Source organism: Equus caballus, chromosome 2, assembly GCF_041296265.1.
Source record: "Equus caballus isolate H_3958 breed thoroughbred chromosome 2, TB-T2T, whole genome shotgun sequence".
Classification (NCBI taxonomy): Eukaryota; Metazoa; Chordata; class Mammalia; order Perissodactyla; family Equidae; genus Equus; species Equus caballus.
In genome coordinates, this window is record NC_091685.1 from 28,602,183 (window position 1) to 28,628,096 (window position 25,914).

Here is a 25,914-nt window from a genome sequence, read left to right on the forward strand (position 1 = left end):
CTGACAAGTGCAGAATGAAGAAAGGTGAAGGGTGGGCCTGTACTAGCACATGGAGACAATCTGACATGGTGCCCGTTTTACAGGTAAGGAAACTAAGGCTTAGCTGCCCCCATGCAATTCAGCAAATAGGCCCAGAGCACATGTGTGGGTGTGCATGCACCAGTGTGTGTGTGTGTGTGTTTCCTAATTTCTGCCCATGTCATAAGCTCAGTATAAGGATAACGTGAGAGCCAGGAGAGCAATTTTCCATTAAGGAACACTTTTTGAGGTCTCACTATATGCTGCACTCTGTGCTCAGGGAAAGGATGGGGGTGGGAGGGGACACTTGTGGAGAGTTGAAACCCACCTGCTTAGCCCCCAGGGTGTACGCGAGGGGGACTTCAGGAAGGAGGACAGCAAGAGTTGAACCCAGGAGCAGGAATCTCTCAGTCCAGGGTGGAAAGTATGGGGGCTGCAGAAAGAGAGAAAGGGGCAGATTTGGTTGTGCATCTCTGGAGCTATTTCTCCTTCTACATGCCAGAGGAGTCCCTAATAACACCCTGCATTGTGGAAGGGGAAGTGGAGGTCAGAGGTGGCTCTGAAGCTGGGTTGCAGGTGGCCAGAGAAGACTGTGTTCTGATGTGGTCTGTGTCTGCTGGACCGGGCGTGTGCCCCAGAGGACGTCAACCAGGCCTGCTGTTTCAGCAGACCACCAGCCATTGGGCCACTGGCGGCTTCCCAGGCCCACCAGCCAGCCTTCCAGGGTCCGTTTTGCCTAGCCTGTTCCACTGGTTCTACTTTGCTGTAGTTCCTGAATTTGAGCATAAACAGTGTTATATTAGATGTGTGTTAGTTTAAGCTCTGCTCCAGGGGCAGACAGTTGCTCCAATTGGAAATTCACACTGAGAGAGGAGTGGGTGGAGGTTATCAGCCCTTGTTTAGCCAGCAGGGCCATTCTCCAGGCTCGGCCATGACCAGAGCTTCAGCTTATTTATTTCCCATCAACCCTAGAGTGCCAGTTAGTACACTGAATATCAGAAAAGAGTCTCATGGGTAAAAATAGTAGTGTCAAGATACATGGATTAGGGTCGGCCAGGTGGTGTAGCGGTTAAGTTCGCACAATCTGCTTCGGTGGCCAGGGGTTCACTGGTTCGGATCCTGGGTGCGGGGACGTGGCACCGCTTGGCAAGCCATGCTGTGGTAGGCATCCCACATATAAAACAGAGAAGATGGGCACGGATGTTAGCTCAGGGCCAGTCTTCCTCAGCAAAAAGAGGAGAATTGGTGGCAGATGTTAGCTCAGGCCTAATCTTCCTAAAAAAAAAAAAAAAAGATATGTGGATTGGCTGGAGTATTACAGAAACACTGCACTGCCCTGAACAGGGTATGAAAATCCAGCTACCCACAGTGGTTCCCTATAGCCTTTGGGGATTGACTGGAAGGGGGCAAGCAGAAATTTTGGGGGTGATGGAAGTCTTCTATATCTTGAGCAGGGTGTTGTCAAAACTCATTGAATTGTACACTTAAGATTTGTGCATTTTACTATGTATAACTTTTATCTCCATTTAAAAAAATGATATAAAAAATCTAGCCACCAGGCCTGGAGTTCACTTCCTGAATAATTAATGCATGCAGCATCCAGAGTTTACTGCAGCTTGGGAGGGCTCCTGGGAGCCTGGCTGGTTAATGTCAGCCCAATCGTACAGCTAGAATAGGGTCGCGTTCTCTATAAGTTCACCACTCACGAGAAGGGGAAACAGATCATGGTCTGCTGGGGCAGATGGATAATAAACAAGTGCGCACATCAGCATATTTGTGCTAAGTGCACTGAAGGAGACAAAGAGTGAGTAATACGAGAGAATCCCTTCGACTCAGTGGTGAGTGACAGGCTTTTAGAGAAGGCACTGTTTAAGCTGCAGCTGAAGGAAAAGAGGGCACCAGCCATGATGAGTAGCAGGGAGAACGTTCAGTCAGAGGGATTGGCAGGACTATGGCATTTTGGGGAACCTGAGAGAAGGCCTTTTGTAATTGGAAAGCAAAGGAGAGAGAAGCACGGGAGAGGTAAGCAATGGCAGGTTACATAGACTTCATAGGCCAGAGTGGGGAGTGACTTTTTTTCAGTGCACTGGGCAATTATTCACATTTAAGCAGGGTAGTTATATTATCTGATTTATGCTTTTAAAGGATTACTTTGGGCCGTATGGAGAATTGATCAGAGGGAGTCTGGAATGGAAGAAGGAAGTAAGGAGACTGGAGCAGTGACCCAGGTAGAGAGGATGGTGGCTGGGACCAGGGTGCAGATGGTGCTGATGCAGACGTGTGTAATTTAGATTTATAATGACAGACCCAGATAGGCTGCATATGAGAAGTGAAGGGAAAGGCAGCAATCAAGGGAAACTCTAGGTTCCAGGCTCTAGTGACTGGGTGGGGTGCTGCCGTTCATTCAGAGGGAGAACAGGTTTGGGGAGCAGGAAATCCTAGTTCCCTTTAGCTGGTGTTTAATTTGAGATACCAGTGACAGAACTGAATGGAACTATCAAGTAAATCTCCACATAAATGGTCTGGAGCTTGCAGGACAGGTTTTGGCTAGAATGGTCTGTCTTACAGTATCTAAATGTCATTAAAAGCCACAGAACCAGATGAACTAACCTAGGGAGGGAGTGTGGCTAGAGAAGGGATGAGGGCCCAGCCAGGGACCTGAGAAGCCACCACCATTCCAAAGTTGGGTGGAAGAGGAGCAAACTGTGAAAGAAACTGAAGAGGACTGGCCAGAGAAGCGGAAGAAAGCGGAAGAAGTGTCAGGAGAGTGTGGTACTGTCCAGACCGGGAGAGGAGAGTGTCTTGAGGAGGAGAAAGCCGGCAGCAGAGTGAAAGGCTGCTGAGCCGTGAGTCTGATGATAACAGGAAAGGGCCCATTGGACGGAGGAACATGTGAAAAATCGCCAGAGGGATTTGAGCAGCCAGATCAGAATGTGAGGAATTCTGGAACAATGACCACATTTCTTCAAAAAATAAGTGGCAAGACCAAAAAAAGAGTAAAAAGGGGGTTGTTGTAGATGAAATTTAAGAACCAGATCAATCAAATGTGGTGAATGGCTGTTGTTTGGATCCCGATTCAAACTAACTCGCTCTAAAAGACATTTATGGAGCCATCAGGGAAATTCGAAGACTGACATTAGGTGACGTTAAGGAATTCCTGTTGATTTTCTTATTGACAAGGACACCGTGGTCATATTTTAAAAAGTCATTTTCTTTTAGATGTCCATACTGAAGTCCTGATTTATTTCCTGATGATATAAATAACTGAGATTTGCTTTAAAATAACCCAGAAGAATAAAGGGGAGAGAAGTTGTGGGGTAGAGATGAAACATTAGCCACATGTTGATGTTTATTGGAGCTGGGTGTTTGAGTTGATGGACATTCATTATATTGTTCTATCTATTTTACTTACGTTTGAAATGTTCCGTCATAAAAAAACCAAAGAAAAAATTCAAAAGAAAAGTACATAATGGATTTGGCAAGATGGATACCAGTAACTTGACAAGACCAATCTCAGTGAATGGAAGCCAGACTGGAGTGGATGGGAAATGGAGACAAGTCTAGACTACTCTTTTAAGGTTGCTGTGTCAGACAGAATGGACTTGAAGCAGTAACTGGAGGAGGTGAGAGTCAAGATAGGCTGTGATAGGCAGAATTCTAGGATGGCCTCCAAGATTCTTGCGTCCTGGTATATGTGCCTTGTATAATCTCCTCCCCTTGAGTGAGGGCAGAAACTTTGAGTATGATGGGACTTCACTCCTGTGATTAGGTTACACTATACGGCAAAGGTAAAGGATTTTACAGATATAACTAAAGTCCCTAATCAGTTAACTTTGAGTTTATGAAAAGGTAGATTATCCTGGTGGACCTGACCTGATCAGGTGAGCCGTTAAAAGAAAGAGATTCTACTGCTGGCCTTGAAGGAGCAAACTGCTGTGTTGTGGAGAAGGCCACATGGCAGAGAACAGTTGGTGGCCTCTAGGAGCTGAGAGTGGCCCCCAGTGGAACGTTAGAAAGAAAGTGGGAACCTCGGCCCTACAAGTGCAAGGAGCTGGGTTCTGCCACCAGGTAGTGAGCTTGAAAATGGAACCCAAGCCTCAGAAGAGATCGCAGACTTGGCCAGCATCTTGCTTGCAGCCTGCTGAGACCCTGAGCAGAGCCCAGCAAAAACATGCTGGACTTCTCACCCACAGAAACTGTGACACAATAAATCTGTGTGTTTTTAAGCTACTAAGTTTGTGGTGGTTGTTACACAGAATAGAAAACTAATACCAAGGTTTGTTTTGTTTCGTTGGGGGATAGGAGCTATTAGAGATATTTGTAAGCTGTTGGGAAATGACCCAGTCGAGAAGAAAACACTTTGAGAAGGTAAAAGGGGTAGAGACTCAGAGTCAGACACCCTTGAGAGAAGCAGGGCCAGCTTCTCCAGGGCAGGCAGATGCAGGTGTGTTTGCAGATTTAGCGGGGGCGGGGGGGGGGGGGCAGATGAAACAGCGCTGGGGCGATGGAAGGCTTTCATTCTCTCGGTAAAGGATGAGGCAAGGTCACCCAATGAGATTAAATTTAGGAAAGGAGGTAGAGAATTTGAGGAATGAGGAGAGGAAATGAAACAGTCATCTTGAGAAAGTGGAGAGGAAGGAAATTGTGCTTATTATAAAAACAGTCGAATTTTCCACGTTAAGTCCATTTGATGTTTGAGAACAGGAAACCAGTGAGCCCAGTTGTATGATCTTGTCGGTGACCTTCAGATACTTGAGCTCAGGCACGAGAAAGACAGGTTTGGCCAAGTAAGATAGAGTGAAAGAGGGATGTGATTATAATAATAAATCACGGAATCTAAAAGAGATGCAAAGGGAAGTAAAGATTGGAAGAAATAGGTAAGAATGAAGTCAATGGATTGGACACTTCAGTGAGATAGGAGCATTATGACATGGTGTGTATTAGTTAGAGAAACAGCTAAAGTGCTATAACAAAGATATCCCCAAATATACTGACTTCACAGGAGTTTGGTTTTTTCTCATGCAATAATCCTGAGATAAGTGGTCCAGATTGTTGGGCCCTCCGCATTCTCTGCAGTCATTCAGTGACCAGGTCCCTTCCATCTTGTTGCTCTGACATCCCCAAGGTGTCCTCATCTTCATGGTCAGAACATGGTCCATGCTTAGCCCAGTGGAAGGGAAACAGACATAAAGGAGAATACATCTAAATTTTAAGGCCTGTGCTTGGAGGTGACATATCACTTCTGCTCACATGCATCGACAATAACCTATGATCGCATAGCCTCACCCAGCCGCAAAGGAGGCTGGGAAGTGCAGTTTCTAGCTGGGCAGCTAAATAACTCTACTACTAATAGAGAAGAAGGAGAAAATAGATTTGGTGGGCATCTAGCAGTCTTTGCCACAGGGGGTATTCTAGAAAATGAGAATGGTAATTGTCATCCTCGACATTATAGTTTACTTATCCCCCTTTTTTGAACATTACCCATTATACCTAATTTTTATGTATTATAACTAGTTTGCCAATTAACATCTTAGTACATAAGTCTTTGGGAGTGAAGTTTCTGGAAGCATCTTCCTAAAAAGAACTGACAAGCTTATAATGAATAACCAGGCAAAATCAAAGTGAAATGAGAGAGGTAAGCCAAGGTCTGGAGCTGTTTCCCCTGGGGTCATTTGCCAACCAGGTGCACAGGACTTCAGCTTTGATGGTCTCATAAAGCCCAGGACCTTACCAAGAAGGAGAATCTCATAAGAGACCTCAAAGGGTCATACTCTCAGTGCAAGCGTGAACCAGAAGAAACCAATCCCGCACCCCCAGGGAACTGCAAGGAAATATGCCAGGGTGCCACAAAGAGCAGGAGACAAAAAACCATATCCCTCAGAGGTTGCATTCTGAAGCTGCCCCATATGCAGAGTTGCATACCAAATTCATATCACCTACCACAAATACGGTCTACAAATACGCCACCTGGAAATTTAGTTTAAAGTGATCCTGGGCTTGTAATGCCTCTAGCACCAGATAGAAGCAAATGCAAATGCCCTCTGAAGGAATCCACCATCACAGGAAGCCTCAAAGGATTTCAACAAATTATGTTTTAACAAATGTGAACTGTCAGCCATGCAAACAAGGGAACAAGGTACCATGAATGACCATAAAGGAAAACATAGATACCTTTAATGATATAAAAATTCAGTAACTCTATAAAGAGAATGAAAAGGCAAGCCATACAATGGGGTAATGCTTGAACACATGTAACTGGTAATGAAGTCCTATCTCGAATATACAAAGAACTCTAGAAATCAACAAGAAAAAGACAATCTCACCCAACAGAATAATGGGCAAAGAAATTCAAGAAACACTTCACAAAAAAAGGAAATCCAAATGGCCAATAAATATATGGAAAAGTGCTTAACTTCATAAAAAATCAGGGAAGTGCAAAAACTATAATGAAACACCATTATACACAAGCCAGCTGGGTAAAATTAAAAAGTGTGACAACACTGAGTAATGACAAGGGTGTGCCGCAACAGGAGCTCATACATTGCTGGTGAATATTAGCCCAACTATTTTTGGGGAAAGTTTGGCATTTTCCAAGAAAGTGGTATAAATATTTATACCCTGTGACCCAGCAACACTAATAGTGGAAAAATACCCTAACGAGTACACGCACTATGCACCAGAGACACGGACAAGAATGTCCAGAGGAGAATTAGTTATGTAGCCCCAAACTGGAAACAATCAAAATACCTAGCAGTAGTGAAGTGGATAAATGAATTTTCTTATAATCATACCATGGAATATTAAGCAGCAGTGAAAATAAACAAAACAGAACTTCACAGCAACATGGATTAATGTTATAAATGCAATGCTGAGCAAAAGAAGCAAAACACAAAAGATATGTAGGGAAGGATTCCATTTATATAAACTCCAAAAACAGAAAAATCTTCACTGTATTGTATAAGAATGGATAAACTATAAAGAACTATAACAGCCGGCAGAGATTACCATAAAAATACAAGAACGATTACCCCTATGAAGAAAGGAGGGCATGGGACTGAGAAGGCGTGCTTGGGGATTCCCATGGTGCTGGCAATATTCCATTTCTTGACCTGGTTGGTGAGTACACAGATGTTTGTTTTATAATTATACATTATACTACACATTTCTATTTTATGCACCTTTCTGTATGTGTTATATTTTATAATCAAGTTTTTAAACAGAAACAAGATATTATGAACTTTATGCTGATACGTTTGAAAATTTAGGCAAAATTGACAATTTCTAGAAAACTATTACTTCCAAACTGAATCAAAAAGAAATCAGATATCTGAATAGTTCTATAACTGGTACTCTATTGCTATATAACAAATTACAACAAAATTAGCAACTTAAAAACACACTTATTATCTCGTGATTTCTGTGGGTTAGGAGTCTGGGTGCATCTTAGCTGGGTGCTCTGTTTCATGATCTCTCAGAAGGCTGCAATTGTTGGCCAGGGCTAGGGTCTCATCTGAAGGCTCAACTAGAGAAGGATATATATCCAAGTTCACATGGTGGTTGGCAGAATCCAGTTCCTCAGGGGTTGTTGGACTGTGGGCCTCAGTTCCTAGCTGGCTGTTGGCCTAAGGCCACCATCTGTCTCTTGCCACATGGGCCTCTCCAACACAGCCACTTGCTTCATCAAAGGGTGCAAGCCAAGAAGGCAATAGGGAGAGGCTGCTAGCAAGACAAATGTTACAATTTTGCATAACCTAATCATGGCGATGACATTCCATCACCTTTGCCGTATTCTATTGATGAGAAGCAAGTCACATGTCCTGCCCACATTCATAGGGAAGAGATTACACAAAGGCTTGATACCAAGAGGCAGAGATCATTAGGGGCCATCTTAGAGTCTGCTCCCCACATGAATAAGGGCATTGAATCAGCAGTCAGGTATCTTCCCAGAAGAAAACTCCAGGCATCCCTGGTAAGATCTGCCAAGTATTAAAGTAACAATTCCAATTTTACATACATCTTTGTCCTCATTTCCAATTATTCCCCTAGAATAGGGAAATTAATGAGGCAAGTCTCTTGGTAAATGCTGCTGAATTTTTTTCCAGGAATGTTGTACTAATTTGCATTCTTACTATTTTTCTTTTTTTTTTAAGATTTTATTTTTCCTTTTTCTTCCCAAAGCCCCCTACTATATAGTTGTGTATTTTTAGTTGTGGGTCCTTCTAGTTGTGGCATGTGGGACATCGCCTCAGCATGGCTTGATGAGTGGTGCCGTGTCTGCGCCCAGGATTCGAACCGGCAAAACCCTGGGCTGCTGAAGTGGAGTGTGCGAACTTAACCACTCGGCCATGGGGCCAGGCCCAATCTTACTATTTTTCTATATCTAATTTTTTCTAATATCTTATAATGAGAAATTTCAAACATACAGAAAAATCGAAGAAACTATACTATGAATAAACTCACCACCTAGATTCTACAGTTGTTAACATTTTGCTGTATTTGCTTTATTATATATCTATCCCTCTATATATCCATCAATGCATCTTATTTTATTTATTTTAATTATGGTAGAATATACACGAGATAAATTTTACCATTTTAACTACTTTTAAGTGTACAGTTCTGTGGCATTAAGTACATTCACATTATTGTGCAACCATCACCACCATCCATCTCCGGAACTTTTAATCTTGCAAAACTGCAACTCTACCCATTAAACACTAACTCCTCATTCCCCTCCCTCTGGCCTCTGAGAACTACCCTTCCACTTTCTGTCTCTATGAATTTGACTACCCTAAGTACCTCATATGAGTGGAATCATAGAGGTTTTTGCCCTTTTGTGACTGGCTTATTTCTCTTACCATAATGTCCTCAAGCTTCATCCATATTATAGCATGTGTCAGAATTTCCTTCCTTTTAAGGCTAAATAATATTTTATTGTGTGTATATACTGTGTTTTGTTTATCCATTCACCTGTTAATGGACGCTTGGATTACTTCCACTTTTTGCCTATTGTGAATAACAATGCATCTTATTTTTAATGCATTTAAAAGTAATTTTCAGATATCAGTACAGTTCATTCCTAAACGTTTCAGCATAAATAGCAATGACTAGAGTTCCATATTTGTTTGCTTTTTTTTTTTTTTGAGGAAGATTAGCCCTGAGCTAACATCTGCTGCCAATCCTGGCCCTGAGCTAACATCCATGCCCATCTTCCTCTACTTTATATGTGGGACGCCTGCCACAGCATGGCCTGACAAGCAGTGCATAGGTCCACACCCAGGATCCAAACCAGTGAACCCAGGCCACTGAAGCGGAAAGTGCAAACTTAACCGCTGCTTCACCGGGATGGCCCCTCTTTTTTTCTTTTGAGATAAAATTTAGACACAGTGAAATGTACAGATCTTAAGCGTACTATTAGACGAATTTTGGCAAATGCATCTAACCGTGTTAGCCAGACCCTCATCAATATATAGAACATTTCCAGGGGGCCAGCCCCATGGCCGAGTGGTTAAGTTCATGTGCTCCACTCTGGTGGCCCAGGGTTTCCCCAGTTCGGATCCTGGGCATGGACATGGCACTACTCATCAGGCCATGCTGAGGCGGCATCCCACATGGCACAGCTAGAAGGACCTGCAACTAAAATATACAACTATGTACTTGGGGGGGTGCGGTTTGGGGAGAAAAAGCAGGAAAAAAAAAAGATTGGCAACAGTTGTTAGCTCAGGTGCCAATCTTAAAAAAAAGAGAACATTTCTATCACCCCTGAAAATTCTTTCATGCTCCTTTCTGGTCAATTCTTAGCCACCTTAGTCCCCAATCCTGAGGGAGCCACTGTTACAGTGTTTTTTTAACCGAAGATTGGTTTTGCCTGTTCTAGAACTTCATATAAATGGAATCATACAATACGTGCTCTTTTGTATCTGTCTTCTTTTGCTCAGCCTAATGTTTTTGAGATTCATCCATGTTGCAGCACCCATCACTAGTCCCATCTATTTTATTGATGAGTAGTATTCTCTTGTATGAATACGATAGAATCCATTGTCCAGTTGATAACACTTGGGCTGTTTGCAATTTTGGGCTGTTGTGAGTAAAGCTGCTTTGACTATTGTTGTCCAAATCTTTTTGTGGGCACATATTTTCATTTCTCTTTGGTAAATACCTACAGTGGACTTGCTGGTCATGGATATGTAAATATTTAGGTTTTTTTTTTTTTTTTTTGAGGAAGATTAGCCCTGAGCTAACTGCTGCCAATCCTCCTCTTTTTGCTGAGGAAGACTGGCCCTGAGCTAACATCCATGCCCATCTTCCTCTACTTTATATGTGGGACGCCTACCACAGCATGGCTTGCCAAGCGGTGCCATGTCTGCACCCGGGATCCCAACCGGCGAACACCAGGCCGCCAAGAAGCAGAACGTGCGAACTTAACCGCTGTGCCACTGGGCCGGCCCCAATATTTAGTTTTATAAGAAACTGCCAGACCTTTCCCCAAAGTGGCTGAGCCATTTTATCCTCCCACCAACAATATAGAGCATTCCAGGTGCTCCACATCCTGGACAACTCTTGGTGTTGGCGGTCTTTTCATTTTCAGCCATTCTGATGGGTTGTGCGGTGGCATCTCACTGTGGCTTTGATTTACATTTCCTTGACGACTAATGATGTTGAACATGTTGTCTTATGCTTATTGGCCATGTGCTTATCTTTCTTTGTGAAATATCTATTCAAATCTTTGGCCCATTTTAAAATTGGGTATTGGTTTTTTTATTATTGAGGTTTAGAAGTTCTTTATATGTTCTAGAAACAAGTCATTTGTCAAGATGTATGCTTTGTGAATATTTTTTTCCACTCTGTAACTTGTCTATTCGTTTTCTTTCCTTTTTTTCCCTTCTTCTCCCCAAAGCCCCCCATAATAGTTGTATATTCTAGTTGTAGGTCCTTCTAGTTCTGCTATGTGGGATGCCACCTCAGCATGTCTTGATGAGCAATGTTAGGTCCACGCTCAGGAACTGAACTGGCGAAACTCTGGGCCACCGAAGCAGAGTGCACCATCTTAACCACTTGGCCACAGGGCCAGTCCCATATGCGTTTTCTTAATGATGACTTTTGACGAGCAGAAATTTTGAATTGTAATGAAATCTAAGTTATTATTTTTTAATAGTTATTGCTTTCTGTGTCCAATCTAAGAAACCTTTGCCTACTTCCAGGTTGCAAAGCTTTTCTCCTATGTTTTCTTCTAGAAGCTTTGTGGTTTTAGTTCTACATTTAATTTTGACACCTCATAAGAGTTAGACACTTTTGGGGCCGGCCGGATAGTGCAGCAGTTAAGTTCGCACGTTCCGCTTCAGCGACCTGGGGTTCACCGGTTCAGATCCCGGGTGCAGACATATGCACTGCTTGTCAAGCTATGCTGTGGCAGGCATCCCACATATAAAAAAGTAGAGGAAGATGGGCATGGATGTTAGCTCAATCCTCAGCAAAAAGAGGAGGATTGGCAACAGATGTTAGCTCAGGGCTAATCTTCCTCAAAAAAAAAGAAGAAAAGAAAAGAAAGAGTTGGATACTTTTCCTCCCTATATAGGGGAGGAAATTGAGGTCACAGAAAGGCTAAGTAACTTGCATGTAGGAACCCACTCTCTCACACACATGCACACACACACACACACACACACACATGCTTAGTAAGTAATTATACTGGGACTGGAACTCAGGAGGTCAGATGTCAGACCCAAATTCTGGCACATCACTAAGTACCACTTCTGAAAGGTGCTGTGAGAGAAGGAGGAAACCAGATCAAACTATGCTCTAGGGCCAGTGGCCCCTGTCCTTCCCTACAGAAAGAGAGAGCTGGGCACCAGGGGCTGGAGAAGGACAGAGGAGAGCCTGGAAAGACACGGGGTCACAGGTTACTCTAGGAGGAGCTGGACTGGTCTGGCCAGGCTCCCTCTCCCTGTTCCGCTCTAGCCCCCACCATCCTCCGCACACCCCCCACGGGGCTTCCGATCCTGTGGTCCTCTAAGGGCAGTATTTCTCTCTGGCACTCACTATTTCACAGTCATTTGCCTTCAGACAGCACCTCAGCCGGAGGATTCATTCACCACTCAAACCTTTATTCTTGAACAATCGCAACCAGTGAGTGTATGCTGGCCCATGCAGCGTGAAACGCCTCCGTTTACTCTCTCCCCTGGGCCTGGAGGAACAAGGAGCCCTCCCAGATGATCCCACTATACCCGGGCATCTCCAGAGTCCTCCTTGACTCTGCTTTATAGCAGCCTCCATTTCCTTTTGATGGTCAAGGTCAACACCCCAGCCAACACGATAACTCACCTTATTAACTGTTTTCTCAGTGGCCAGTGACAGTCTCGGCTTCCACTTCAGAGGAGTCATTTTAGCATCTCTTGCAAGACCCAGTTCTCCCCTGAGTACTAAGTATGTACCACTCCAACATCCCGGCGCTGGCTCCCACACCCACATATTTGACTCCAGGAGAACTAGCATCACAGGTTGTTACTGGTTCAGAGCATACTCCATAATCTGCAGACCAGTGGGTCTCACGAGGTGGTGTCTCTCAGCTCACACCGTAACTGGGCCTGCAATAGGGCATTCCACCATGCTTTAAGGCCACCTAGTCCTGGGCGATGGGTACAAGGAAAGACAGGTAAATCCCATGGGCACTGGCCTATTGGTGTATGTCTTCAGTCTTCACAGAAACATGAGCTTCTCGGTGGGAGGCAATGCTGTGTTCGACTGCGTCATTCAGTCAGTTTATGAATGGAGGTGCAGAGGGAGGCAGACAGAGGATGAGAAAGCAAATTCAACTTCACAATAAGGATCTATTGCAGGCGGACAAACTGCTGCCCCTCCCTTGGTTAGGTTCTTGACCAGCTGTGGCTTATGGCGGACTCTCGGAACCCAAGGCATTGCCATGTAACAATTTGTCCTCCTCTTGGGAAGCAGATGGAATTAACAAACTGTGACTATTAAGCAAGTTATACCAGAAGATAAATTATACATATTGCAACAAGGAGAAAGAGAACATGTGATGTTTGCAAAATTCTTACGGGAATTTGTCCTTGTCCTGGAAAAAAAAGTGCTGGCTTGCTGTTTAACATTTCTATTAAAAAGTTGAAGCTTTTTATGCTTCAAATAAAGCAAGAATGCTGGGTTTTCACCTCAGGTGCTACCTCAAATGAGTAGGAGTCGACCTACTTATGACCGATTCTGTCCCCAGGGAATAACGCGGAATGTTGCTTGGCATTATCTTAGATCAGGATGATGGGACAGGGAGAAGCCCATGAATGGTCTGTATCTCTTCTCCTAAAATGTAAGTCTCATTGCAATTAGAAGTGTCAAAAGTAATACCCCACCGAAGCGGAGATATCTTCTTGAATTTTGTCTAGGTCCTAAAAACAGAGAAGGGAAGATGATGACATCCACAGGTGTCCCCTGATTGTTACGAGCCTCCTTTCAAGGGGTGCCCTTTGGCGGACAATCACAAGCATTCTCTCGCAATCTGGACACATGCTGAGAGTCCCATCACACAGCACTTCGTTGTCACCAATCCTCCAGTCTGCCCCCTTCCAAGCCCCTGCCCGCCTGGTGAGACCACCAGCCGCTGCCCAGAGCTGACATAAAGCCTGACCTCAGGCTGCCTCTCCTTGCACGCAAAGTGAACAACAAAATGTAGTGCTGGAAGCCCTGGAAAGGTTTCTCGTCACTGTGGCTGCTGGCGACAGGCAGCACGGCCGCAGCAATCGATTTCTGGCTGGGGCTGGCTGCTTGTGAGACCATCTGTTAACAGGCTGTGGGGAGAGCTCAGAATCGTCTGAGAAATGACCTCGAAGGCTCATCCTGGGTTGCCTGGCAACTAGCAAGCCAGACCGATGGCTCTCTGTCCCTGAAGGAGAGGCTGTGCCTGAACTCAACCTCCCACGGGATGAGGGTGAGGTGGAGGCACAGGGGCCAAGGCTGCAGGCCAGCACTTTCCCAAACAGCTGACGTTCAAGTTTAGACTGCTTAGCATTCCTTCGCCTCACTGCACCACCCCCAAGGTCATTCTCATACTCGCCTATGAAAAGGGAGAACATGGCGGAGACCAGGGTCCCTCTGCCCCATGGTGCCTCCAGCCTCTGTCAGGGCCCTGGGGCCTGCTGGAACTCTGCCTGTGAGTTCCAGTGTCCACGAGTGTTGCTGTGAGTGTCCCCCGAGCTCTTTGCATGGCACAGTTTTCAATCATTGTGCAACTGGTCCCAGGGACCTGAGTCTGAGGTGTGGGTGGAGGGAGGGGCAGCTAGAAGCCGAGAAGGGACTCTGGGGAATGAGCTGCCTGCTCAGCAGCTCGCCTGGGCTTCAGGACGTGTTTGGGCCCATCCCTCTCCCACGAGTGCCTTCTCTCCTTGACGACAGATGCTGCTGGGCACACCTGACTTTGTAGCAAGGTCAGATAGCATTCAGCTCGCATCACATGGTCCCCAGGTGCCTCACGTCAGGCTTTCAGTCTCCCCCGGGGCCCACCAGCTCATGAAAGGCCTGAGCCATTTCTCAAAAGGAAAATAGTAGCTTGCAGAAGGGGGCACAGCTTTGCACTAATATCCTGGCTCCTGAGCTGAGATTTGCCTCCTGGGGCACAAGCCCAGGCTCCATAAGGGAAGCTCGACATGTTACAGACACTCGGGGCCTCAGATGATTTCAGCTTTGGAGCAACTGCCATGTGTGAGGGCAGGGGTGTGGAGGCAGCTGATCCTCTAGGCCACCCATGACCCCCAGTGACAGAGCCACCTCCTGGGAGAGGGCTGCACAGCACTTGCCTCGGGGGATGGCTATAGATTATCCAAGGCCCCAGACTCTCCACCTCTGCCCACAAACCCTCCTTGCCTCTTCAAAATCCCCTGTTATGTTAGGCTCTTGAGTTCTACCTAGCTTTCATTCAACCCAACGGATCAGAACAGATGCTTGATTTTTCTTAAGTCTTACAAGAGGAAATAGGATGACGTGCTGTGTTCTCAGACTTGAGTGTGCATCAGAACCCTCTGGGTGGGCAGCTTGCTTAGACTAGAACTGTCCAGGCCCCAACTCTGGAGAGTCTTTTTCTTTCTTTTTGGAGGAAGATTAGCCCTGAGCTAATATCTGCCGCCAATTCTCCTCTTTTTGCTGAGGAAGACTGGCCCTGAGCTAACATCTGTGCCCATCTTCCTCTATTTTATATGTGGGATGCCTACTACAGCATGGCTTGCCAAGCGGTGCCATGTCTGCACCTGGGAGCCAAACCCGCCAACCCTGGGCCACCGAAGTGGAACGTGTGCACTTAACCACTGTGCCACCGGGCTGGCCCCTGGAGAGTCTAAATCAGCAGAGCTGAGGTGGGACTCTGGAATATGCATTTTAAACAAGATCACTACCCATGATTCTGATTCAGGTGGTCTGCCATCTACACTGGTGGAGTGAGTGCCTCAGGATCAGGCAAGCCTGGGTCCAAATCCAAGTTCTGTCCCTGAATTAGTTTGGATTCATTTCAGCTATGAGTGATGGAAACCCAAAACAATAGGGGCCTAAACAAAATAGATGTTTATTTTTCTCATGTGAGTGTCCAGGAATGCAGTCCAGGCTGGTATGTTGGTACCACAATTGTTAGGGATTTGGACATTTCCTATCTTGTTGCTTCAAAATCCTCCACATTCAGCTTTTGCCTCATGGTCCAAAATGGCTGCTCCAGCTCCAGCCACCATTCCTAAATTTCATTTAGCAGGAAAGAGACAAAGGGGAGGAGAAAGGCACAATCTCTCCATTTGAGGGCAATTCCTGGAAGTTGCACATACCACTTCTACTTACATTCCATTGGCCACAACTTAGTTGTATGGTTAGATCTGCTGCAAAGGAGGTGGGAATACGTAGATATTTATTTAAGTGTTTGTAAATGATGACTGAAGACACAGAAAGAGTGTCCAAAGTAGCTGAAACAGAGGGGGAGGGTGGTGGAAGTGAAAAATAAAATCAGCTAATGTCAATTGTATACTTACTGAATACTGAATGCCACTCACTGTTCTAAGCACTTTATGTGAATTTAATCCTTCCAACAATCCTGTGAGGTAGGTCCTCCTAGTCCTTATTTGCCAGAGTGGGGTCACACACCCAGCCCTAAAGCACACAGATTGAAAGATTAGTCTTGCCCGCTTACTCCCTGCGTGACTCTGAGCAAGATCTTTGCTGACAACAGGAATAGGAAAACTATACTTAATGCAGACCAGACCAGACACAATTTACCCCCCAGACCTTGGTACATTGCCCCCAAAACCTTGACAAAGTCAGGCGTCTGCCAGCAAGGAAGACAGGGTTTGTGCTGCCCTGATGTCTATCAACCAGGTATCAGCAGGGTTGCTCCATGAGACTGAGGTAGGTTTCACTCAGACACTCAGACTCCATCCTGCGCCCTGGGAGCCTGGGCTTCTGGCTCTGGCTTCTTGCTTCTGCAGAATTCATATGTCTGTGGGTGTTTGGAGCCTGGAGGTGCAATTGCTGGGCTCTCGCACCTCGGGCGGTCTACTATTGGCACAGTGCGGGGCACAAGGTAGGTGCTCAATAAATGATCGTTGAATAGTAATGAGAATAACCATCACTTAATAAGTGCTTACCATGTGCCAGGCACCGTGCTAAGAACTTTACATATATTACGCCATTTGACGCTGACAACTGCCAAGATCTTTACTTTAGCGATGAAGAAACCGAGACTCACAGAGGGAAGGTAATTGCCAAAGGTCTCACACCTGGTAAGTGGCAGAACTGGGATTTGAAGCCACAAATATTTAACCACAATGCTCAGATGTCTACAGCCCTCAAATAGCCACCCTTTTCCACCCCCTCGTACCATGAAAGTCCCAGGAGCCTGGGGTCCAGGCTGATGGTTCTGCGGACCAACACATGCAAGAAGAGTGAGTTTTCGTCTGGGCCTTCCAAGGATTCAGACACTTCTGGATACCCCTGTCCAGTCTCCTCTATTTCCCCCCAGTCTCCCAACCCCTCACCCGAGAGCTCCCGCCTGGCACAGAATGGAGGCTGTTTTCACTGTGGAGGGAGTGAGGCAAGGACAGGCCTTTCATCCACAGGGCACTTGGAAACAACTTCCAGAAAAGCAGCATAGCACATAGTGGAGAGGCTGGACTCTCGCCTGCCGCTCCTCAGCTTCACGACCTTGGCCAAGCTGGTGAGGAGGATTAAACGAGTTCATACATGTCACATAAAGCACTCAAAGTGGCAGGCGTGCTGTCAACAGTCTCCAAGTGTGAGCTATCGTTATGACTATTTCAGCTAAAGCTGGTACCAGCAGAAGCCAGCCACCCCGGAGAGGGCTGAGGACCGGCCCCTCTTCTTTCTTTTTATACGTAATACAATTGGCTTTTAAATAACAAGTGATGCATGGTGAACTGGTAGAAAACATAAAAATTCGATTAAAAAAAACCACCTACAATCCTACTCTCCAAAGATCACCTTTCCATTCTTCTGTGTAACTAATATCATAGTGATCTGATGCTGTTTGTTTTTCCCCAGAGGGTGAAGGGGATTTGTGGTTCTCCCACGCCCGTCAGCATCTGAGTCACCCTGGTCCCAGTCACTCAAGCCTCTGGGTTTGCTCATGGGGGTGATGTCTCAGAGACAAGTGAGAGAGGCTGAAGAACCGGCTGGGCAAGTGCGTCTGGCTTGTCCCCAACCACCCAGAGGATTTTATGAGCGAAGCATTTCAGTGACTTTTAAGAGGCAAGTCAGAGCTGCCACTTCGTGCTGAAAACCTTTCAACAGTTACCCACCCCCTGCTCTCAGGAAAAGGCCACGGTCTCCAGCGTGGCCTTCGAGGCCCGTCCCCAGCTGCCTGGGTCTGAATCCTGGCCTCCAAATATTAGTTGTGTGACTTTGGGCAAGTTATATAAACCTCTCTGTGCCTCAGTTTCCTTATCTATAAAATGGGAATAACAGAACATACCTCATAGAACTGTTAGGAGGGTGAAATATGCTAAGTGTTTAGAACGGCACCCGGCGTAGGGAAAGCCCTTGGTCCATGTTAGCAGCCGTTACTAGAATTATTTTGTCCCATTCTTCCCTGTGCCCTCCACTCTAGGACACAGCCCCCAGCGGCCTGACTGTGGAGCCCTCACTTTTAACCCCTCTGCTACACGACCTCTGATAGTGTCCAAAGGTGAGAGGACAGCACAAGACTTAGCTGTCTTTTTTGTTTTATGAGGGGGAGGGGGGATCTTTCCAGAACCCCCTTCAGTCTCATTGATCAGAACAGGGGCCCAAACCCGTCCCTAAAAGACTGACTGGCAGAGAGGAATGGGAACGCCCTAGTTAAACAACATTTGAACAAAATCAGGTCTCTGTTACCATGGACTAGGGCCTCTCACACTCCAGGCGCATCAGAATCACCAGGAGAGTTTGTTAGAACACAGATTTGTGGGCCCCACCCCAGGCTGGATTAGGTAGGTCTGTGATGGGGTCAAGAACTGCATTCTCCTAGGTTTCCAGATGCTGCTGATGCTGCGGGTCCAGGGACCACACTGAGAATCCTGGCACGGAAGAGGGATAACTGTCTGCCCCAAAGATGCAACCCAGTCTCCAAGTGCGGTCTCTGCCCCCGGAGATTGAGACGGGCTGTGTGCAAACCCCAGCTGTGACCCCAGCTATGCAAAGACCTCCTGGAGATTTCTGCCGGTTCTCAGGGCTCATGTTCTCATGGCCACTGGCCTGCTTCTGCTGATTTCTTGCAGCTGTTGCCTTTATTTCTGCCCTGGAATGGACCCAAATGACGGACGAGGGATGGAGAATATTTTTCCTTGCTCCCAGAGCAACCGTGGGTACAGGCTGTTGTGTGAGTGGGACTTTTCCTAAAGACAGAACACACATCAGAAAGCAGCACAAGAGACGCTCCAGTTCTTAAAAGCCCTGAGGCCGTCCTTACACTGGGAGTTCTCACGTCTCCCAGCCAGCTCCATATCCTTCCCCCTTTCCTTTCACCTATACACCCCTCCTTCCTCACTGCCCTTGGGACAACCAGAACGATGCGGCTCTCTCCATGACCAGGTTCTAGTCCTGCCTGTGGCCAAGCCCTTGAACAGAGGGCCCAGGCAGGAGAGTCATGGAAATGCCCAGTGCAGACCTGTGCATGAGAATGACTGAGGCTGAGCCCCAAGCTGGGTGAGGCCATGCTTCTTATCCGAGCAAATCCTGAGGGCAGACAGGAGATAGCCAAGACCTGGGTGCTTCCAAACGTCCACATCCCTCAGAGATCGTGTGGGGGCACACAGGACCCTAGCGACACTCTGCCTCCTTGTGGGTTGGGGTGGGGACTGGGCTTCCATTCTTTTTTTTTTAAAGATTGGCACCTGAGCTAACAACTGTTGCAGATCTCCTTTTTTTTTTTCTTTCTGCTTTTTTCTCCCCAAATGCCCCCAGTACATAGTTGTATATTTTAGTTGTGGGTCCTTCTAGCTGTGGCATGTGGGACACCGCCTCAGCATGGCTTGATGAGCGGTGCCACGTCTGCACCCAGGATCCGAACCAGCAAATCCCTGGGCCCCCAGGCAGAGTGCGCGACCTTAACCACTCGGCCACGGGCCGGCCCCTGGGCTTCCATTCTGAGCTATCCTGGTCCTGAGATGAGCCTAGGGACATTGGTCGGGGTGCTGGACCTTCTGCAAAAGCAGGGCAGGGGATCCCTCCCTCTTCTTCAGTTCTCAAAGTTGCTTACAACAGTGACTCCTTAGGAAAAAGGCATCATTGAGCCTTTCCAGCCTCAGAGGCAGAGACCCTGCTGGCCAGGTGGGGTAACACCTAGAGGCATCCAGAGCCACCAGTTTTGGGGACAGGGGCTTAGAAAACTCTAGGAGGACAGTATCTTTCTAACACAGTTTGATTTTACCTCCTCTGGTTCTGGAAAACTGATGGTGTCCAGCACCATGAACTTTGAGGGCGCTCAGATAGGCCCTGATTGGGGGGGGGGGGAGGGGCGGGGAGGGCCATCTTGGCTGTCAATTTATTCTGATAGTTGAATTCCAGTGCACCTACAGGAGTCCAGAGGGGGACTGTTGTTACTTAAAACCAAGTTTCCTTCTCAGGAGAGTAGATCCTGCTTCGTTAAATAAAAGGCCCTTTTGTTCTGAGGCCCCTTCTTGGGTTTGGCCTGGCAGACGCAGCCTGGCAGCCAGTTTGGGAGGAGAAGGAGGGGCAGCGGAGGGCTGAACTGCTCAAACTGCTTGGTGTCAGGAATGAGAACAGGAAGCCTCCGGGGCTGTGGGGGAAGGAGGGGAGGTGGAAGAGAGCCAGCAGATGGGAGCAGGCAGCCCGCATGGGCCGCTGGGAGGGGGTGGGAGTTGGGGTGAAGGATGAGGGAGGAACCCCTGGTGGGCACAGCTTTTAAGGACAGGAATGTCCCAGTGCCACTTTCAGCTGTGTGCTGAGCAGCGCTGTAACTTCCAGAGACCACACATCCTGAGTGAAATTCTGCTCACAGGGCAGGCTGGTATTCATGGTTTCTTGGGAGGAGGAATGGGCTGCATTCTACATTTGACTCAATTCCAGGGCAGAAAGAAAGGGAACAGCTGCAAGAATTCAGCAGAAGCAGGAAACCAGGGCCACACAATTACAAGCCTGAGAAACTGCGGGAGTCTTGCGACGGGTGAGGGAAGGCGTCTGAGCCAAGTTTACTTCAAGCCCCGTGAGCTGGGAGCCCCCAGCTAAGCCCAGGCTCCACCACCACAGGAGACTTCATCCCCCGCTGCCTCGCTAAAAGAAGCCTGTGTTCGTCAGGCGAATGGGCAGTGGGCCCACCCCAAGGGGATGGTGATTGGTCAGAAATAATTATATATTCCCACTCCCCTCGCTGTGATTGGGTTGGGGTAGACATGTGACCCTGTTCTGGCCAATGAGACAGAAGGGAAGTCTCCTAGGGGCTTCTGGGAAGGATTTCCCTCTCGAATAAAAAGACAAAGCAGCCATTTTAGGGTAAGTCCTGCCACACACTTGTTTTCACGCATTGTTGTCTGAGCCAGAGCAGCTGAGTCCTTAAAAGTGGGGGTTCCAGAGTTGGGGTTAAAAGCACTGCCGTGCGTCTGATTAGCTGTGGTCTTGAGGGAGTTACTTCATCTTTCCACCTCATGTTCCTCCTCTGCAAAATGAAAATAATAGTGGTACCCTCCTCTTAGGGTGGCTGTGAAGATCAGGTGCGTGAATGCACCTAAAAGGCTTAGACAGTTCTGGCGCATGGTGAGCACTCGCTACGTGATGGCTGTTACTATTTTTATCTGTGGATGTGATGCTTGGATCCACTGTAGCCGTCTTTCAACCGTGAAGACACGGAAGATGGGAGGACGGAAAGAAGTGTTGATTCAAAAACGGTCAACCTCAAGACCTCTTAAGATAATAAAACTCCCAACTCTTCAGACAACTTTTAGTTGCATATTTTGTAGCTTGCAACGTAGAGCATCCTGACCAATTTATACATAAAAGCTTGATGCCCATTATTGATTTACAATGAGAAATAAAAACACCTAGTTTCTGGGATATTCATTTATTGATGAGAATATTCACCCTGGAGGCAGACTATGGCATTGACTGCTAGTTATTCTCAAATATTCAGTTTCTCCTTTCTTTAATAGAAAGAACAGTCATGTTTTAGCTGGGCACATGCTACCTAGCTAGAAATTACATTTCCCAGTCTCCTTTGCAACTGGCTGAAGCCATGTGCCCAAGTTCTATCCAAAGGAATGTGAGGAGAAGTGGTGTGTGCCTCTTTGGAGGTTTGCCCTTAAAAAGATTGGGCATGCCCTCCCCTCCCTCTTTTCTTCTTGCTGGCGGGAAGATAGCAAAAGCTAGAGCAGTCACCTTGGATCCAGAGATGGCCTCCCTCTCCATGTGGTCTTTCATCCTCAAGGAAGATAGTCCACGCTACTTTCCTTACATGGTGGTTCCAAGAGAAAGCCCCAAAGCACCAGCGCTTCTAAGGTCTCTGTTTGTGTCATGATCACTCATACTCCACTGGCCAAATCAAGTCACACGGTGAAGCCCAGAGTCAACGTGGGAGAGTGTAGATAGCAGGAGGCTTGATTCATTGGGCCATTTGGGTAACAATCAACCTCACCCTATTATGCCCTGTGAATTTTGAAAGCTCATTAGGGGTAATTAAAAATTCTAGTGCAGTGCTCATTAGGCCCATCTGCACAGGGGCTAATAACCCCCTAGGATTAGGGACGATTGAAATTCATTCTCTTATTTTGTTATTCATTAGCTAGCTCTAAAAAAGTGTTTTAGGTTGTTTATATAAATACAGATGATTTTTAAATGATAAAATTAAATTTAAAACAAGCATTGGAGAGAATCAGAACAGAAGGAAAACGAAGGGAAAAAAAGAAAAGAAAAGACCCTACCAGGTCAGAACAAAAGATGTGTGTCCCAGGGGGCTGTGCTCCTGCTAGGAGAGGGACAAGAGGGTCCCTGGAGAGTGCTGGGACAAGATCCAGGAGATGGTTAGGGCTGGAATGAGGCTGCACACAAAGCTCTTGAAGGTGGTGTTACTCGCCCTTTGCTGTGTGTTAGGATCAGCTGTGGAGTGGGTTTAAATACAGATTCCCAGGCCCAATCCCTAGAACCTGGATTTTTCACAAGCTTTCCAGATAATTCTGAAGTAAGTGGTCTTTGAACCACATTTTGAAGTGAATTTGAAGCCCATAAGTGGGTGCCAGTTTCTGGGGAGGATATTCAGAGGGAAAGAATAGGTGAGAGGAAAGCTTCTCGAATAAGTGAGTGGCTTTCAGAGTTCCAGGAAGATTCTAGAAAGGGGAAGGGGATGTAATGTAATCTTGGAGCTCCCTAATACTTTATTTCTGCACAGAACAAACCTCTTCCCTGAATAGATGTCTCTTAGTGGGTCTTGGCCCTCGCAGTAATACCCACCCTAGGACCTGCTCCATCGTACGCCTCCATGGCTGGGATTCCACCCCTTCCCTGGCCCTTGCTGACTGGATCAGAGGTGGGAACCTGACTCCAGCTGGACCAATCAGATTCTCTCTGCCAGGAAATTGAAGCAGAAGCAGGGGTCTTTGGTACTGTGTCTGATGATGGCTGTGTTCCACAGTGACACCCCATGGCCCCCTGTTGTTCAGGTTACGAGACTGCCTGGTCCCGGGCTTCCTGGATCTTGGTTCTTCAGCTTCCCTCCATCTTGTGACACACTCTGGCATCCTTTCACTAAATTCCATTTTGGGGCTGAGGTGGCTTCTGTTCCTGGCACCTTAACTGCAGAGGGCTGGTAGAGTGAGATAGGAACAGAGTCAGCGGGTCTGAGGTTGTCCCTATGGTCCCAAACTGGGCTGTCCCTAAGAAATAGGCGCATCTCGTCTGTTTCCTGAGGAAAGCATGATATGCCAAAGCTGAAGCTGTTGTTGGCAGAGCTGTGGCAGCCTGGGAAAGACAATTTGTGCTGCAGCTGGAACTCGCTGCTGAGATGCAGGAGGGGGGAGATTAGTGAGGGGCACAGGAGGAAGCGAGCTGATGGGAAGTTGGTGGGGCCTGCACTGGGTGTCATCTTCATCGCTCTTCAGACAGAGTCCACTGTGGGAGGGAAAAGATGCTTAAGATCACTTAAGTGGTTCTGGGAGGCAAGGAAACCTTAAAGTATGAGGTTCACATTTCTGAAGATTTACCTGAAGGTTGGTGTGGTAGCCAGCTTCCAAGATGGCCCCAGCAATCCCCACCTCTTGGTAGTCATGCCCTTGTGTAGTCCCCTCCCACATTAAATAGGGCTGGCCTGGGAGACTGGTAGGATACAGCAGGAGAGATGGCATGTGATTTTCTAGGCTGTGTCATTAAAGACATCACAGCTTCAGCCTCACTCTCCCAGATGGCTCACTTACTCTGGGGGAAGCCAGCCGCCATGTTGTGAGGAGACCCAAGCAGCCCTTGGAGAAGCCTGCAAGGTGAGGAGCTGAGTCTGCCTGCCAACCATCAGCACCAGCTTGCTAACTATGTGAGTGAGCCACTGTGGGAAAGGGTCCTCCAGCCCCAATCAAACCTTCAAGTGACTGCAGTCCCAACTGACATCTTCCCACAACTTCATGAGACCCTAAGTCAGAACCAGCAGCTAAGCTGCCCCTGGATTCCTGAGCCACAGGAGCTATGTGAGAGAATAAGTGTTTATGGTTTTCAGCTGCTAAGTTTAGGGGTAGTCTGTGACCTAGAAATAGATTAAAAATATAGCTGAGGATGAGAATGTGCTGGCATGGAACATCTGCAGAAAGCATATGACAGGATAAGACTGTGTGGCCCAGACTTGCTTTGGTGGAACCTCAGGCACCAAAGGCCGCCGTGCAGACTCCACTGACTTATCCCATATCAGAGAGAAGACGAAGGGAAGCTCCTTTGGGAACTGAGGGAAGGAGCCCAAACCATTGGAAACAGCTGCTAATTTCCATGTCCTTTTAGGATATGTCCTGCTTCATGATCGTGAGAGCCAAAATAAATTCACAATTCCTCTGTTAGTCACAATACCAGGATTTCTGAGTGCCCATCCTAGTGACAGTGAGAGGGCAGTCTTTTCGCTTCCTAAGGTAAGTCCAGGGATCCCAGAGTGTCTACCAGTCCAAAGGAGGCCATCCTGGTTAGTTGTTCCTCGTGAAAGAGAAAACCAGAAAAACTGGTTTAGCCACTGAAGGGTGCCCAGTTCTCAACCGCACAGGCTTCCCCACACCAGAAATTCCAGCAGTTTCTCAGAGAATATCTGAGGAAATGAAATATTGCCTTCGCAAAACACCCAGGGACCCATCCTGAAGGAACAACCGAAGGATGTCCCAACTTGTTAGAACAAAGAAGTCCAGGCTGTTGGTATAGGCTGTCCTCCTGGGATGCTGAGTCAGGTCGCATGCTTCCTGGGAAAGAAGGGGAGATTCAGGTTGTGCCGATAGTGTGGGGACTTCTCCTGGCCCGTCTGGGCTTGCCATTCCCCCCGGCCTCTGAGGCTTTCGTGTTTCTTCCTCCCTCTTCTGCCTTCTAAGTCTCCACGTGCTCTTCCCTCCATCATCTCAGCTTCTTTCCACCATACCTCGCTGCCCAAGGTACTCAGAAACCAAGGCCTTTTCCCCCAGGATCCCCTTCCATATAGTCCCACTCTTCTCTCAACGATTCCTCTTTCAGGAAATTCCTGAGGGGCTTGACTATAGCACCGTGGGGATCTCTGTTTCAGAGATGGTGTGGGGGTGAGGGCAGGGACCCTCACCCTAACTCACTTCCCACCTCCCATGACAGGAGGAAGGTTTGCTTCCACTGTCCTGGACCCAGCATTCAAGGATGGGCCTAGGAGCCAGGGCAGGACCCCAGTGGGACTGATGTGCCCTCCAGTGGCCCCACGCCACAATGGCACCACCACTCTCATGCCCCAGTGCAGACCTCACTGCCACAATGGCCCTCAGGACCCTGCCTGCCCACCTCCATCCCTGGGCTGGCTGCCTCTCCCCTTGAACGTAGGTTACAGCTGAGGAGGGAAGCGAGGTCACTTGGGAGCTCTTTGTCTCTTGCACTGAGTTTATAGTTATTCCTACTACATTCCGGAGAACTTTTAAGACCCCTGGGAAGGGCTGGGGAGGTGCCTTTTACGCTCCAGGCTCTGTGAGCTTGTAGGAAGGCCAGAGAAATGGTCAGGCCTGGGGTGGCATCTCAGCCATTCTTGGGCCTCGAGGGATGGAGGCACGGCCTTCCCACACAGCCAGAACGGCCCCAGAAGAGGAGTCTGCTTTCTCCCCTGGGAAATGGGAATAATAAGAGCATAAAAGGAGGTAAAGCCTTTTATTCAGCCTTTGAAAGGTGAATTTTCCCGGAGGAGTGAACACACTGGTAGGCAGGGCAATGGTGAAGCAGAGCGAGGCCCTG

At 47.3% G+C, this 25,914-nt stretch overlaps 1 long non-coding RNA gene across 1 annotated transcript; it reads right to left on the minus strand.

Moving 5' to 3' along the window:
- Positions 1-893: 893 nt before the first annotated feature.
- LOC111772372 (uncharacterized) lies at positions 894-14,253 on the minus strand. Its single transcript, XR_011432329.1, has 2 exons — positions 12,340-14,253; positions 894-1,293 (listed from the first exon to the last, which is right to left on the minus strand). It is a non-coding gene; the product is annotated as an uncharacterized lncRNA (long non-coding RNA).
- Positions 14,254-25,914: the final 11,661 nt, after the last annotated feature.